A 13,573-nucleotide genomic window follows, 5' to 3' on the forward strand; every position below is an offset into this window, starting at 1 on the left:
ATTCCAAAAAACCCCACTAACAGCCCCACCTGTCTTGCCCTATGCACAGAGGAAGGCCCAAATTCACTGCAGAACAGTCGCTTGCTGGAAAGCAGGGCCGTGAGTTCAGAGCTTACAGGGGCTTTACGGTGGCTCCTACCCACCACCTTATTTCAAAAATGAGATCACCGGAACTCTCAAGGGGTCAAAGAATGCACCTGATCAGGGTCCATAAAAGGCTGGCCCAGAATGTGGGTTTCTGGACTCTCAGTGTAATCTATCTATCTACCTACCTACCTACCTACCCATCCATCCATCCATCCATCCATCTATCCTTCTACCAATCTATCTATATCTATCTACCTACGTACCCATCCATCCATCCATCCATCCATCCTTCTATCAATCTATCTATATCTATCTACCTACCTACCTATCCATCCATCCATCCATCCGTCTATCAATCTATTTATCTATCACCTATCTATCTATCTATGTATATTTAAACCAACAGCAGTATAGTCAACTCTTGATTTTTCAGGGACCATGGATATTTGTTTATTTTTAGTATGTCACTGCTCAAACTCCACCAGGAGCACAAAAGTACGTTCTTACTCAAATCAATTGGCTATACTTTGTTATCACTTCTTTCTTTCTTCAAATTCACGTACTTATTCAATTTAGGTACTTATTCAAGACCTGCATAGGTTTAAAAAAAAAAAAACCACATACAGGAAAGTAAACAAATCATAAATGAAAAACTGGATGAACTGTCACAAAGTGAACACACCTGTATTATCACACAGGTTAAAAAGTAAATTCAATTATTGCCAGCACCCCAGTCTTCTTTTTGTCCTGTCCCAGTCTCATCTCCACCCCTAGATTACTGTTTGCCCATATAATTGAAATCATACAGTATTTATTCTTTTGTGTCTGTCTTCTTTTGTGCAGTATTATCTGTGAGTAGATTTTCATTGCTCTGCTGTACTTCATGACATAAATATGCCACTATTTATGTGTTTATTTTCGCTGTGGACAGGCATTTCACACACACCGATGTGAACGTCCTCTTACACATCTTTTGCGCCAATATAGACCCAGTTCTCTTTGGTAGATGGCTGGGGACAGAACTGTATGTTATCACTTCTGTTGTAAGGGTCCAGTCAGAAAGGAAAAAGGTTCAGACTGTTGTCTAAAGTGTGGGCTGGATATTATCTTTGGCTTTTAATTTTTTGTGTGCTCCTCATCCCTCTGTACCACGGAAAGTGTATAGGGAGCTCTGCCTTGCTGGGGGATGGCCCAGGATACTGGGCGGTGGGAGAATACCAGCAGCTGCTTGCAGAGGAGCTCACAGTGGGCAGGGGGGCAGGACCAACCTCCGGGATGCACAGGCCTGAGAGCCAGGACACGGGTGTGGAGAGCAGGTCCTGCACACTGACGCTTGCTGTTGCTGATGTTGCTGTCGGCAACATATTCACTATCCCAAGCGGGGTACAGCTTAGTTCACAATGTAGGCGAAAGCTACTGAAAACAGAGGGTGAGAAAACTGCCTTCAGGGAGTTTAAAATCTTTTATCAGCTTGGTGGGAAACCAAGGAGTCAGCCGAGCAATTAAAGGACTCATAAATATCGTGTCACGTTAGAATAAAAAAGAATGAGATCTGAGGCCAGGCAGATTACATGTATGCAAGGCATTCCTAAAACTCCTGGGAAGCGGGAAGCCTTCATAAAGAAGTGTCCAGAGGACTGAAATGGTACGCGACAGCCGAGAGGCCGGCAACGTGTCTCCCTGCCTAAGTGGAACCGAAACTGGCGACGTGTACCTTTACAGCAGAGCACAAAGAGCCCCAGTGTGTTAGGGCAAGTGCCACATAGCGGAATACACTGGGAACGTGGTACCATTTTCTACGGCTACTGATAAATGCAAAGCATACAGGACCTTAAAGTGCAAGGTCAGAAAAGACGAAACACTCACACTCAAAAACCTAAGACAAACAAAAAAGCTCCCAACCCCCTACTGCTGCCTAGCACTTTAAAACAAATTAAAATGCTCCCTTTCATTCAGTGATGAGTCCTTCATTTAGAACATAAAGAGGTCTAAATTCCTAGTCACAGAACCTCAGCAGCTGCAGGGCCTAGCAGGGCAAGGAGGCCCCTGCCGTCGCTAGGACGAGCCTCACTCCAACCCTGTTCCTTCTCTCCAGGTGCCACACCTCTCATGTCTCTCTGGCAGCCAGCGACTGTCCTCCATCTCTGTCCTCTTCCAGACCACCTACAGACAGCCGGGAGAGACCCCGGAATAAACACAGCTGCGTCTTTGTGCTGGTGGCAGCAACGGGGTAACGCTGTTGAAACACGGTATTCTTGTGCAGACCCAGCTTTATTTACAGGGTGCTTAACAAAATATGCAAATAGAAGGTAAGCAGAAAATCACAAGGACTCTGCTTTGCTGTAGAATTGGAGACATTTATTCTGAGGCCTTTGCAGATACAGCGCTTTGAAGCTGACAAGAAGCATAGATGCTGAAGTCCACACAAGGCATCTGCTAGGAGTACAGACCAGCCAGATGCCTGAACCAGCAGGCCCAATCGGAGAACTGCTAAAACAGCCTCATGACTGTTACCGCCTTAGAGGATTTCAAATTGTCCTTGTGAGCTTAAACCGTAAAAGACTCCAGCAAAGAATGACAAAGCTGGGTGGTATTCGATGAAACCTCTCAGCAATTCATACATTGTCAAGATTTACACGGTAAATTGGGCTCGTTTTTGCCTCTAAGTGACCGTAAGACACGTTCTGAAATAGACTGCTGGAAACAGCCATCTCCCCCAACTCTTCCACTACCATAATGTATTGTTATGATTGTTACTTTTCGTTTTCCATTCAACACTTACGTAGGTTGTGGTTAGTGCTATTACTGAGTGGCTGGCCTGATGTATTGAATACCTGCTGTATAAGGCCCTGTGATATCTACAACGCAGACAGGAATTTGCCATCAAGGGGCTTTGTTAAGCTGTGCGTTAACACATCAAACAATTGTCATTCTTTGGTAAAAAGGATCACTGGATATGGCAAAATATAGTTGTTTTGAGGATTAGAATCTGTACTAACTATGGCCCATTACAAACTGATATGCCATGTAGCATGAAACACTTCAGGTGTTCACTTAATGTAAAAAAAAATCTACAGAATGGGGAGCTGTGCCATCATAGTGTTTGCTAAGACTGAAACGAAAGGAATTCCATGTTTCAAAATTATTTTTTCCTCTCTAGGACAAACGAAATCTGATGCAGAATTGAAAACACAAGCTATACAGTGATATTTAATTGCCTCAGCAGCTACTACAGCAATTTTGGGTTTAATGATTTAATTTCCGGCCAGCTTCTGCATGTATTGCACTAACATTTGCCAGCTGGCTTCAGAATGTGGACCAGAAGTTTAAGAAAAAAGAAACACTACCAGTAATTTTTATATTGGCAAAAGACTCTCTTTCTTCTTCTAGTGTTTCTGTCTCAGGGATACAGTATTATTTGTCATGTTTTTGATCCAGGAAAGACCTGTGAGTCCTCAAGAGTCATTCATACCAGCTTAATGGCAGGATCGCCTGACTTGGGAAATGATGCATCACCGAGAGCAAAGGAGAGACGAGAAACAGGTTCAGTTTCACTGTGAGGCGGGGTACCACTGCCGACCTGTGCTTCAGGCCGCTGACTCGTGCTTCCTGTGTTTAAAGTGAATGATCCCGGGAAAGTTGAGTTACTGCACATGGGAGCACTCCCTCCGAAGTAACGGGAAGAAAAACAAAGTCACGCCAAGTCCCACAACTAAGAGTGTTTGTCCAAAATATCACCTTCTTTTTCTCAGGATGTATTTCTCTAATATAGGTGTGCAATTCAACACGTAAAGGTATTCAAATTGTAATAAGTATAGGCTGCTTATTTTTCTGTGATAATGACTGTCTTGGCTGGACTCCCCCAGAAGCTGACCCTGTGATATGGTTTCCAGGCTAGAATTTAACTTGGGAGGTGATACCAGGAAACACCAGGAGGGGATGGAGAAGCCAGGTGGGAAAGGGGAGGAAGCAAGAAGAGGTGTGGGTGAAGGTGGTCCTGAGCGCACTGGGACCCAGCCTCGAGGGCAGCTCTGGACACGCTGGATACCATGCCTCCCAGCCGCCCCAGGAGCCAGGCAACCAGAGTTCCACGCCAACTCCTCGCCTGTCTTTGGCTGAAGCCTGCTTCCGGGCCAGGAAACTCTCCCGTGCTTCCGGCCTACCATGTGTCCAGGAAGAAAGCCCCAAGGCACAGCGGCAGGTGTCAGAAAGCAGAGGGGCAGCAGACGGGGTATGGGTGGGCTCTGGTGGGCACTGCTACACCCTGCTGTATTCACTTGGTCTTGTCACTGGTGCCTCACGCTGAGTTACACCCACACCAGGAGCACTGACGGGTTGAGCTGTGGGCTCCTGCTGCAGTTAGTCCTGGGGCCATAGAGGTTCTCAGTATCTTCCTCCTTTAGCACTCGTTCTGGATGTCCCTCACTCTCCACCAGCACTTCTGCTGGCCTAGGGTGCCTGCGTGATGGTGTGGCTCGCTTCGTCCCTGTGGGGTCTGAGCCCCTGGCTGCCATGCCCCTGTCAGGCCAGGGGTGCTGCGTTATCCATGTGCTGCTATCACCAGGCACGGAAAAGATGCCCAGTGAGTGCCCTGAGTCCGGAAGTAATCCTCCCTGCCCCTATTTCCTACTGATCATAAGGGTCATTTTTTTTTTTTTTGTCGCCTGTATGAGGAGCCCAGGAGAGGAGAAGTCTTTAGATTGAGTGGAACCTTGTGTCCCCTGGCAGAGCATCCTTCCCTGCCGCAGGAGCCAGGGCTCTACTGGGGACGCAGCACCGTACGCTGGTATGAGGTTCACAATACACCTTGCATCCCATAGCACAGCATCCCACCCCCGCAAAACGTTATCCCCGGCCAGAGCCACAGCTGTGCCCTTGAGGCCGTTCTAATGTTCCACCAGGGTGGCACCTTCTGGGTGTGTGAAGTAGGGCAGACCCAGTGCATCTTGCGGTACTGGCCTCTCTGTCATACCTCTTTCACTCTTAAACGGGTCCCTGTCCCAGGTGATATCACGGGAAGCCCCCTGATGATAAATCAGACACAGTGAACAACTGCACAGTGATGACTGCCAGAGCCCTGCAGGCAGGGCAGACTAACCCGAACCCGGATCTGCATCTGGGTCTGAGGAAATCCGCTTGCCACCCAGTGGCTGCCTGGCCTCCGGGAGGGAAGGCCCCGTTCCCCGGCTGCACCTCGGCCTCCGCGTCCGGAGGGGCGGACGCAGCACGCAGCTCCATCGCCGCCACCACGGCTACACACTCCCAGGCCCCGGAGCAAACAGGCCGGCCCGTCGGCTGGAGTAACCCGCACAGGCGAGCGGAGAGGAGGGCCGGGGAAGCAGAGGCGCATCCAGACCTCAGCCCTGGAACACACAACGCGCGGCTGCTTCCGCACTAAACCGAGCGGCCGGAAGAGCGCGTTCCCTTCCGGTCCCGCCGCGCTCGCGGCGGCGCGTCACTTCCGGCCGGCCCGCGGCGGCCGCTCCCTGTCAGGCAGCCGGTTCCCCCTGGGCGGGCCCGGACGGGCTGCCTTTCAATGTCGGAGGCCGGCGCCCGGCAGCGCCCGCTCGCCGAACCCGAGCACTGTCCACGCTCAGGGCTGCCGGCCGCGAGCACCATGGCGTCCCGGCCTGCGCGTCGCCTGCCGCCCAGACGCGGAGGCTCAGCCTGAGGCTCCTGAGGAACCGGGGTCGCGGCCGGGTCCTCCGCTCCCATCCGTCTCCCAACTCCCGCCCCCACCCCGCCCCTGGGGCTCGGCCGTCGGGCGCTCGACGCTCGACTGCGCGGCGGATCGACGCCCTCGGCGCTCCGGCAGCGGAAGTGAGGGCGTTGGCGGCGGGGCGGCCGCGGCCAGGGAGCCCTTGGTCGAGCGCGGGGCCCTGTCCGTGCGGGCCTGCAGGTAGGTGTGGGGCGGGTGAGGCCTTGGCTGAGGCCGGCCGGGGCCGCGGGCTGAAGGGCGGGCGACCGCCGTCAGCCCCGCGCCGCCCTGCAGCCGCGACCGTGCGGAGGGGCCCCTGTGCGGGTCCCGGAGCCCCGCCCCCGCCCCGCCGTCCGGGGCCCCTGCCGGGGACTCGGAGCCCCGCCCCGGCTCCCGGCGTGCGCCTTCGGAGCGCCGAGCCTCGGGGGCGGGTGGCCGTCGGCCTCAGCTGCTCCCTGGCGCGCCTGCTTACCTGTCCCTGCGTAGGGCTGGGGGGTTCACTGGCGGGGAGCGAAGTCAAGAGGCCGGTGTTGCTTGTTTTCCTCGGTCGCGTCACTGGAGAGCTGCGCCGAGCGTTTAGCGGGCGCCCGTCGCCGTGTCTCCGGGTCGATTGCGTTATCCCCCCTTGACGGACGGGGAGACGGAGCTCAGCGCGGCGGCGCGCCTAGCCGTCGGTCTGAGCGCGGGCTGCCGTGGCGGCCGCGCCCGGACGCCGGGGCGTGCTCAGGCGGGCGGGAAACGGCGCGCAGGCGCTTCTCTCGGAGGGGAAATAGGCGACCGCTCCTACTAGCGAGTCTGGGAAACTTGTGCTTTTCTTTTCTTTTCTTTTCTTTTTTAATAAATCTGAGTAAACTTGCAAGGAGAGCTTTAACAGTGTTTTAGAACGCTTAAGTAAGTCACGTGGATGCGCTGTATTGAAAAGCGCGTTCTCGCTGAGGTGTGCGCGCCGCCCCTCGAATGCCTGACGATGCTCTGCTCACATCCTGGGCAGGCGGGGTGTGACCACAGGAACTGACAGCCGGAAGCCTCCCGGGGAGCCCCTGTGTCCCGCGTGGTGGATCCACAGCGGGGGATGGAGAGAGGGCGATGCGCGCTTGGTACTTCGACGCTCTCTTCTGTCTGGTGCAGTAGAAGTCTAGTAGTTTTACACAGAGGGCCCCCCAGCGCAACTTGGAACAGCTCTTGGAAGTTTCAGAAAATGATTTTTCCTTCTTGTCAGGCATTTAATTTCCCGAGCTGAATATCGTGTTGAAAGTTACCTCTCTAAAAGACGGTTTATCAGCATGCTAAGTCGAATTTTCATTCATCCCACAAATACTGGAGAGCCCGTGCTGTATGACTCTAATGGGAAGGGGGACTAGTACTTAAAATTTCTGCACAGGCAGCGTTTTAATAAAGGACTTCGGACAGCTTCCAGTGCTGGGCCCGGCAGCCTGAGGCCACGTAGGAAATGCTGGTTGTGCAGTTAGCCTCTCCATGACTGTTCACCCGTTCTCCAGCTTACTCCTGTCATCTCGCCAGCGTTCCTCGTTCAGCGCCCGCCACAGAGTAGAGCTCACATGTTTTCCGAGTGCGTGGGTTTCAGGCCCGTGTTGGGGAAAGAGGATTGTAAATCGACTGGGGTGGGAAGTAACGTCCATCGCTCTGCTGAGCCGTATGCTAGGGCCTTGATTGCTCTCAGACCCTGGGGAAGGTGTTCCTGGATCCCCGGGAGTGCCTGGTGAGACCGCATGGTGGAAGTGTTAGCTTCGGTCACATGATTGTGTGCATGTTTATGTCGATTGGAAAGAATTGTTGATACAAACACAAGCTTACCGTAATTGTAGAGAAATGATGCATCTCTGTGGACGCACCTGTAGGCATCCTTAGACCTCAGTTTGAAAATTAGGGAGTCGAAGCACCATTTACGGATCCGTGTGCTACCACCACCTGCTTTGTAGCATGGGCTGAGCTACGTAGCAGCCTTTTTGGGCTTCAGTTTCCTTGTACCTGAGAATACATAAAACTAGATGATCTCAGAGTTCTTCCTGCTTTGAAATTTTCCAATTCAGTGAATCCTATAACCACTTAGCGCTTGTCCTGTCCTGTGGTATCTTAGGGGTTGTAGCTATTGTTGGTATTTACACGTCTGTCAGAAGACTAAGCTCTTGCCAGACAGGGATTGGCCTTAGTCATTTTTGTATCCCAATTTTAGCATATGCCTAACACATGTTAGAAATAAAATTAGTCTGTATTCAGAAAGGGGATATTTTTGCCCTCTCCATTAAATAGCCAAGAACTAAGCTGCAGTATTCAGTGTAAGTACAGCAGGAATTCAGAGGGGGGAAGGATCTTTTGGGGTTGGAGCAGTTGGGAAGGCTTCATGGAGATCAGACCTTGATGGGGGAGGATGTGGCCCTTCCGAGAGAAGGCACGTGAACCTCTGGGTGGCTTATGAGAAACAGAGGACCATAGGCTGGGAAGTGAGTGCATTTTGGATTATGGAGTTCCTTGAACTTCAGGCAGAGGAGTTTGGAACTGACTTATGAGGCTTTTTTTTCCTGGAAAATTGTATTAGCTTTGCTCAAAAGCTTCATTAACATCCTTTAATACTGTTGGTAGCAGTTAAGACTGGGGTGGACTATACAGTTTGCTTAATTTTCCGTTTTGGTTGGAGTAATTCCTTCTACTTACTATTTCCCACTTACAGTTAGTCTTGGTGCCAGTATGGAAAGACCAGTGGACACTGGGACTTAGGAAACCTGGATCTTAGTTAGAATGTAAGCTGCGCAAGGCGGATCCTCGGCACGACCTGGGGTGCTGTCTGGCACGAGTTCGCTTTCAGAAGTCCTTGTGCAGCGCTGACTGAGCTCTGCCTCTGCTACTTGCTAGCTGCGCCACTTTTGGCAGGGTTGGCCTTTAGTTTCATCTGTAAGCTTTGGTGCATTTTTTTATGGCCATATCTGCTTGTAAAGTGAGGGGTGTATGATTTTAACTTTTGTTGTATTATAATTTTACTGAAAGGCAAAACAAGATAAAAAGCAAGGAATATTTGGCTTTAGTTTAATTTTAATGAAAGCCCCATGTGATTGACATATTTGGGTAAGTCAGGGTGTCAGGAATCAGAATTCGTGCCAGATGGTTCAAATAAGGAGATTTAAATAAAGGAACTACTTGCAGAGGTGTGGGCAGAGTGAGGGAACAAACGGGATAGTGAGGCCCAAAGGGCAACTAAACAGCTGGGGGGGACAAAGGAGAAAGCAGAGCTGCCCCAGCTGGAGCCTCCGCGGAGGGTTGGCTGCTGCCAGAGGTGTGGTGCTGGGGGATGGGGGAGCAGGACTGAGGTGCCCCAACCTGAGACTGGTTCACCTCTGAAATCCGGAGCTCAGACCACCCACTTTTTGCTGGCAGTCTCTTGTCTTTCCAACCCTCACTCAGTTACCTCCCTCTGCTCCTTTACCCGATTTTCCATCACCCTCCTACCAGGATGCTCAGTTGTGTCCTCCCTCATCTTTCTATGGCATCTGGCCGACAGAGTCTCAGTCCTGGACCATCTCAACTCTTTGCCTTTTTTAAATGCTTGAACTGAGGTTCTGAGACCAGAAGGGGAAAATCACAGCGTCTAGATTTGTACCCCTATAAATCTGTGCTCACAACTCGCAAGTGGCCATCAAAGAGTTTTTTAGAGTTTTCTTTGTTAGCCACTTGCTGCTTCTCTGCAGAATCTATTTTAAGCATTTTCTACTCTTTTCAAACCTCTCATCTTTTCACATAATCAGTCTATACTAAGCAGATAATCTTGCCACCTGAGAACTATAAGAGCTCTCAGAGGAGAATCCTGGGCTCTTTCTTCCAGAACCTTTCCTGCTCCCGGTTACATTGAAAGTGGTTGCCTTTACCCCAGGACGGGTCCCTGTACCCCTCCCCTCCTGCCTTGGGGTGCACTTCGCTCAGTGTTCATCTCCTGCTAAAGGCTCCTTCCAGCCAGCCTCTAGACACGCTTAGACAGACAGCAGCAAAGCGAAATAGAAAAACAACAGTAAAAAGGTAGCATCCTCCTTTGATTTCACATTCACCTGTTAAAGTTTCTCTCTCTCCTTCCCTTCCCAGCCAGATTTCTTAAATAGTTGTTTATATGCCGCATCGGTCACCCCACTGCTGTCTGGTTAGGTGCCCACCACTCTGCTGAAGGCCAAGGTCACCTGGGACCCCCTTGTCACTAGGTCTTGTTCCTGTCATTTCCCCAGTGTAGTGCCAGAGACCCAACAAATGCTTAATAGATACTTGTTTTGACTGAACAACCTGAGGGTACTCCCTCATTTCAGATCCTGGTTTACCTGCATCTTTTTGTTTTTCTCTTTCTTTTTTATTGAAGAGTTTTTTGATGTGGACCATTTTTAATGTCTTTATTGAGTTTGTTACAGTGTTGCTCCTGTTTTTACATTTTGTTTTGGCGCGAGGCGTGTGGGATCTTAGCTCCCCCACCAGGGATAGAACCCGCACCCCCTGCATTGGAAGGCGAAGTCTTAACCACTGGATCGCCAGGGAAGTCCCTTCTTTGTTTTTCTTAGGGATGGGAATCTGACACTGTCATCTTTTGAGGTGCTGGGTAACTAGTTTCTGTATATATCTCAAATCTTCTGGGTCCACTAAACAAAAATAGAAATCTGTTTTATTTGATAAGGACCTTTTCAGTATTGTCCAGGTGACCTGTCTTTCCAGGGGGACCTGGATATTTTTTTCCCTAAAAAATTACGTTTCCTAAAATATCAAGAAGTTATGTTTTGTCCACCCCATGTGGATCTAGTAAAGAGGAAGTGGTAAGGGACATGGGGACACCTGGCAATAGATTTGACGAACGAATAATGCCGTGCTTTGACATGAAGCACTCTCCTTCTTCCTTCCAGTAAGTAGTGTATCTTCTTTGAGGTTTTTGTTCTTATGTTTCTTTTTTTGAAGGGTGGTGGTAGAGGGGATGGATTTGCACTGTTCTGTTTCATTTTTGATATGTCATCAGTGTCCAGTGGCATGAGTTAGAGGACCAGTCACCTTTGGACCCACAGCTTTTAGCTTTGAAATGTAGTGAAGGTAATTGTCCCCTAGGAGGAGACTTAGCCTGCTGAGGCAGAGATTTTATAGTTTCTGGGAAATAGGAGAGTTTTAATAAACTCTTCTAATTAAGATGGAATCCAGTGCTTGTTTTAAGGGAATAGCTGGGTAATCCGGTATTTATGTGACAGATGAGGTGTGTGGGAGCTCTGGAGAGTGGAACTGTCAGGCTTTCCCTGTGGACTGTCTGGCTTCCAGCATTCCCTGCTAGTCGCCTTGTGTACCTTCTCTCCCTTTAATCCCGTACCTCCAAACATTGGAGCAGGAGTGAAGGGTTTTTTCCCATTTAAAAAAAAAAAAAATTAAGTCCCGTTTATCAGTTATATTTTTTAAATCATTGGATTTTTTTCCCCAAATGAGTTGAAACTTACACATTCATTAAAAAACCCAGTATACCTCAGTTATGCTTTCTTTATGGGAGTAATAAAGGAAAGAGGTATAAAGAGAGAGCTGGGAAAGCATCTCTTGTCTGTCCAGCTCTTCTGCTGACATCCCTTCTGAGACCTCAGGAGCCTTCTTAGTACACTTGGTACCCCACGGATTCTTTCAGATTTGTGCATGACTCTGTTTTCATTAACCATGATTTTGAGATGGAGCAGGAGGAGGGAGATGATTAACTTAGGACACTGGACAGGAGTTCACGACCTTATGTCTAAGACTTGTCCCACCCTGTGCACGAGATGGTAAAGGGTGTGGCAGTGTGGTAGAACTTGACCTTGCTCAGGAAAAGTAGAGTTTACAGAGGACAGAAGGAGGTAAATCACCGTTCTCTGAGACTTTTCCCCAGGTCTCTGGGATATCCCTCTGGGGCCAGCTGCCCCTGCTGTGCCTTGCCCTGGGGGGCAGGTCTATCCTAGGATAGGTTGAAGTGGCTCCAGGAAGATGTGGTGAATTCTGCAGTTTGGGTCTGTTGGTGGGTGGCCCAAGAGTCTAGTTGAGTATGATTTTATTTTTCAGACTCATTAGGCAGCTCTGCAACCAGATTTTTCTGGGGGTCCTTTGGATCCAGGGCGGCTCTGGGCAGGATAGGTCTACCTAGTGCTTCTCAAACACTCCTGTGCACAGAATGGCGTAGATGTGTATTAGTGGGTTGGGCTGGGCTGCTGAGAGTCTGCCTTCCTGATCTGCTCCCTGGTGATGCTCATTTGAGTAGCATGGGGGTGGAGGCGGTGGGGGGGGGGTTGGGAGTTTATTATTATTACTATTATTTGGTGGTTTGGGGGGGAAACTCACTTTTCTATGGCCTGACCTCAGAAAATAGTGCTTCAGCATCAGGAGGCTTTCCTTGGCCTATTTGCTGAAGGTTCTCCAAGTCTTCAGTGAGGCAGAACTTCTGTTTTTCCAACTCCTGGCCTAATCCCTTTAGCTGAGCTGGGCCTTTGGGTACCTGACAGTGAAAGAACACCTGATCACTCGTTTTGTTCAGAGTTCTTGTCTGCTATTCAAATCAAAATTCTTCCTTACTAAATAGTAAAAAATTTTGGTTTAATCCTCTTAAAGCTACTTTTGTGGTTACGTTTTCTGTTTTTTCCCCCCTAATGCTGCTACTTGTTATTTTTTTTCTATGTACATTTAGCCTGAAGTTATGTAAAAGATAATTTACTGTGTTTTTTTGTATCAATAAGTCTTTTGGAAAATTAAAGATTGTGCCACAGTGAAATATGGGAAAATTACAAAATTAAAATTTTCTGAGCTCTGTTGCAGAAACACTTCATATTCATGCTGTGCGCTTCATTAAAGGAAAAGAGGCAGGCGGGTTAAAACCAACATAATATAAATCTAAAAGAAAATGCATTTATTTAAGTATATATTATAGATTATAAGAAAATACGTTTGTCTTTATTGTAATGAAATGCTTTTATAATGGTAATTTTCTCTTTTGACCTGTGATGGATAGGAGGTTAATTGATGTTAAATGGATGCTTTGTTAATCCTTCATCAGCTACTAAATTGGTTGGGGGAGTACAGGTCAAGGCCACACAAGGCCGGGACTGGCTTGTTTTCTCAGGGAAACCACACTTCGCTGTCTTGCCTCTCTGCCTTTCTGGCTCTCCATCCCCTCCTCCCCCTCCCCCCTCCGCCCCCCCCCCACTCTCTCTCCTCTCCCCTCCCCTTCCCTCCCCCCTTCCCCCTCCCCTCCCGGCCCCGAGTGACAGCTGTTGGACGTTGCGTGCGAGTTGAGCCGGCACTGTGTGGTCCGAGTGTGTGGTCTCCCTCAGCCGAGAGGCTGCTAACAGGGAGGATGGGAGAGAGCACGACTGTTTACTTTACTTTCTTTTGGATGCCGGGATTGTGCCCAGAGTCTCTCCTAAGCACGAGCAGCTTCGATCCCTCCCAGCTGGGCTGCAGCCTCCGCCTGCGCTGTCTCCCTGTTTGATCCCCGAGGCTCATGGCACTGCTGAGTGCTGGGGTGATTTTGCTTTCGCTGTGCCAAGATATGTGGCCTTGGAGAAGTTTCTTTTGAGATAGAGCTAGGGAAGTAAAGCAGAAATTTCAAGATAAGTGACAAAGTTGATGCATTTTTAGAAATTGGGAAAGCTATTATACAAAATTTGGGTCAAATTAATCCAGCTCTGCTTATGTAAAGGAATCTGGGAGTTAAGTGACATCCTGTCATGTATAACAGTTTTAATAAAAGTAACCAATTTAAGCTGACAGTTGATTCCTTGACCTTTTGTGAAAATCTACATTGATTTTGGC

The 13,573-nt window shown here is 49.3% G+C and overlaps 1 protein-coding gene and 1 long non-coding RNA gene across 6 annotated transcripts in view; one reads left to right on the forward strand and one right to left on the reverse strand.

Moving 5' to 3' along the window:
• The window catches only part of LOC309607018, a 106,990-nt gene that overhangs the window by 71,323 nt on the left and 22,094 nt on the right, over window positions 1-13,573 (reverse strand). Inside the window, exon 2 of the long non-coding RNA XR_014232185.1 lies at window positions 6,258-13,344. This is a non-coding gene — a long non-coding RNA (uncharacterized lncRNA). The remainder of the gene's footprint in view (window positions 1-6,257; window positions 13,345-13,573) is intronic.
• EXOC2 (exocyst complex component 2) overlaps window positions 5,538-13,573 on the forward strand; it is a 156,070-nt gene continuing 148,034 nt past the window's right edge. For 3 of the 5 annotated variants that reach the window (XM_082345005.1, XM_082345006.1, XM_082345007.1), the window contains exon 1: window positions 5,539-5,986. The gene's annotated coding sequence lies outside the window, so the exon portion shown is untranslated. Of the gene's footprint in view, window positions 5,987-13,573 lie in introns of all 5 variants that reach the window. The other 2 variants (XM_082345004.1, XM_082345003.1) reach the window with 2 other exon arrangements.

The sequence above is a fragment of the Balaenoptera borealis genome (genome assembly GCF_965194805.1).
Source record: "Balaenoptera borealis genome assembly, chromosome: 12".
NCBI classification, from domain to species: domain Eukaryota; kingdom Metazoa; phylum Chordata; class Mammalia; order Artiodactyla; family Balaenopteridae; genus Balaenoptera; species Balaenoptera borealis.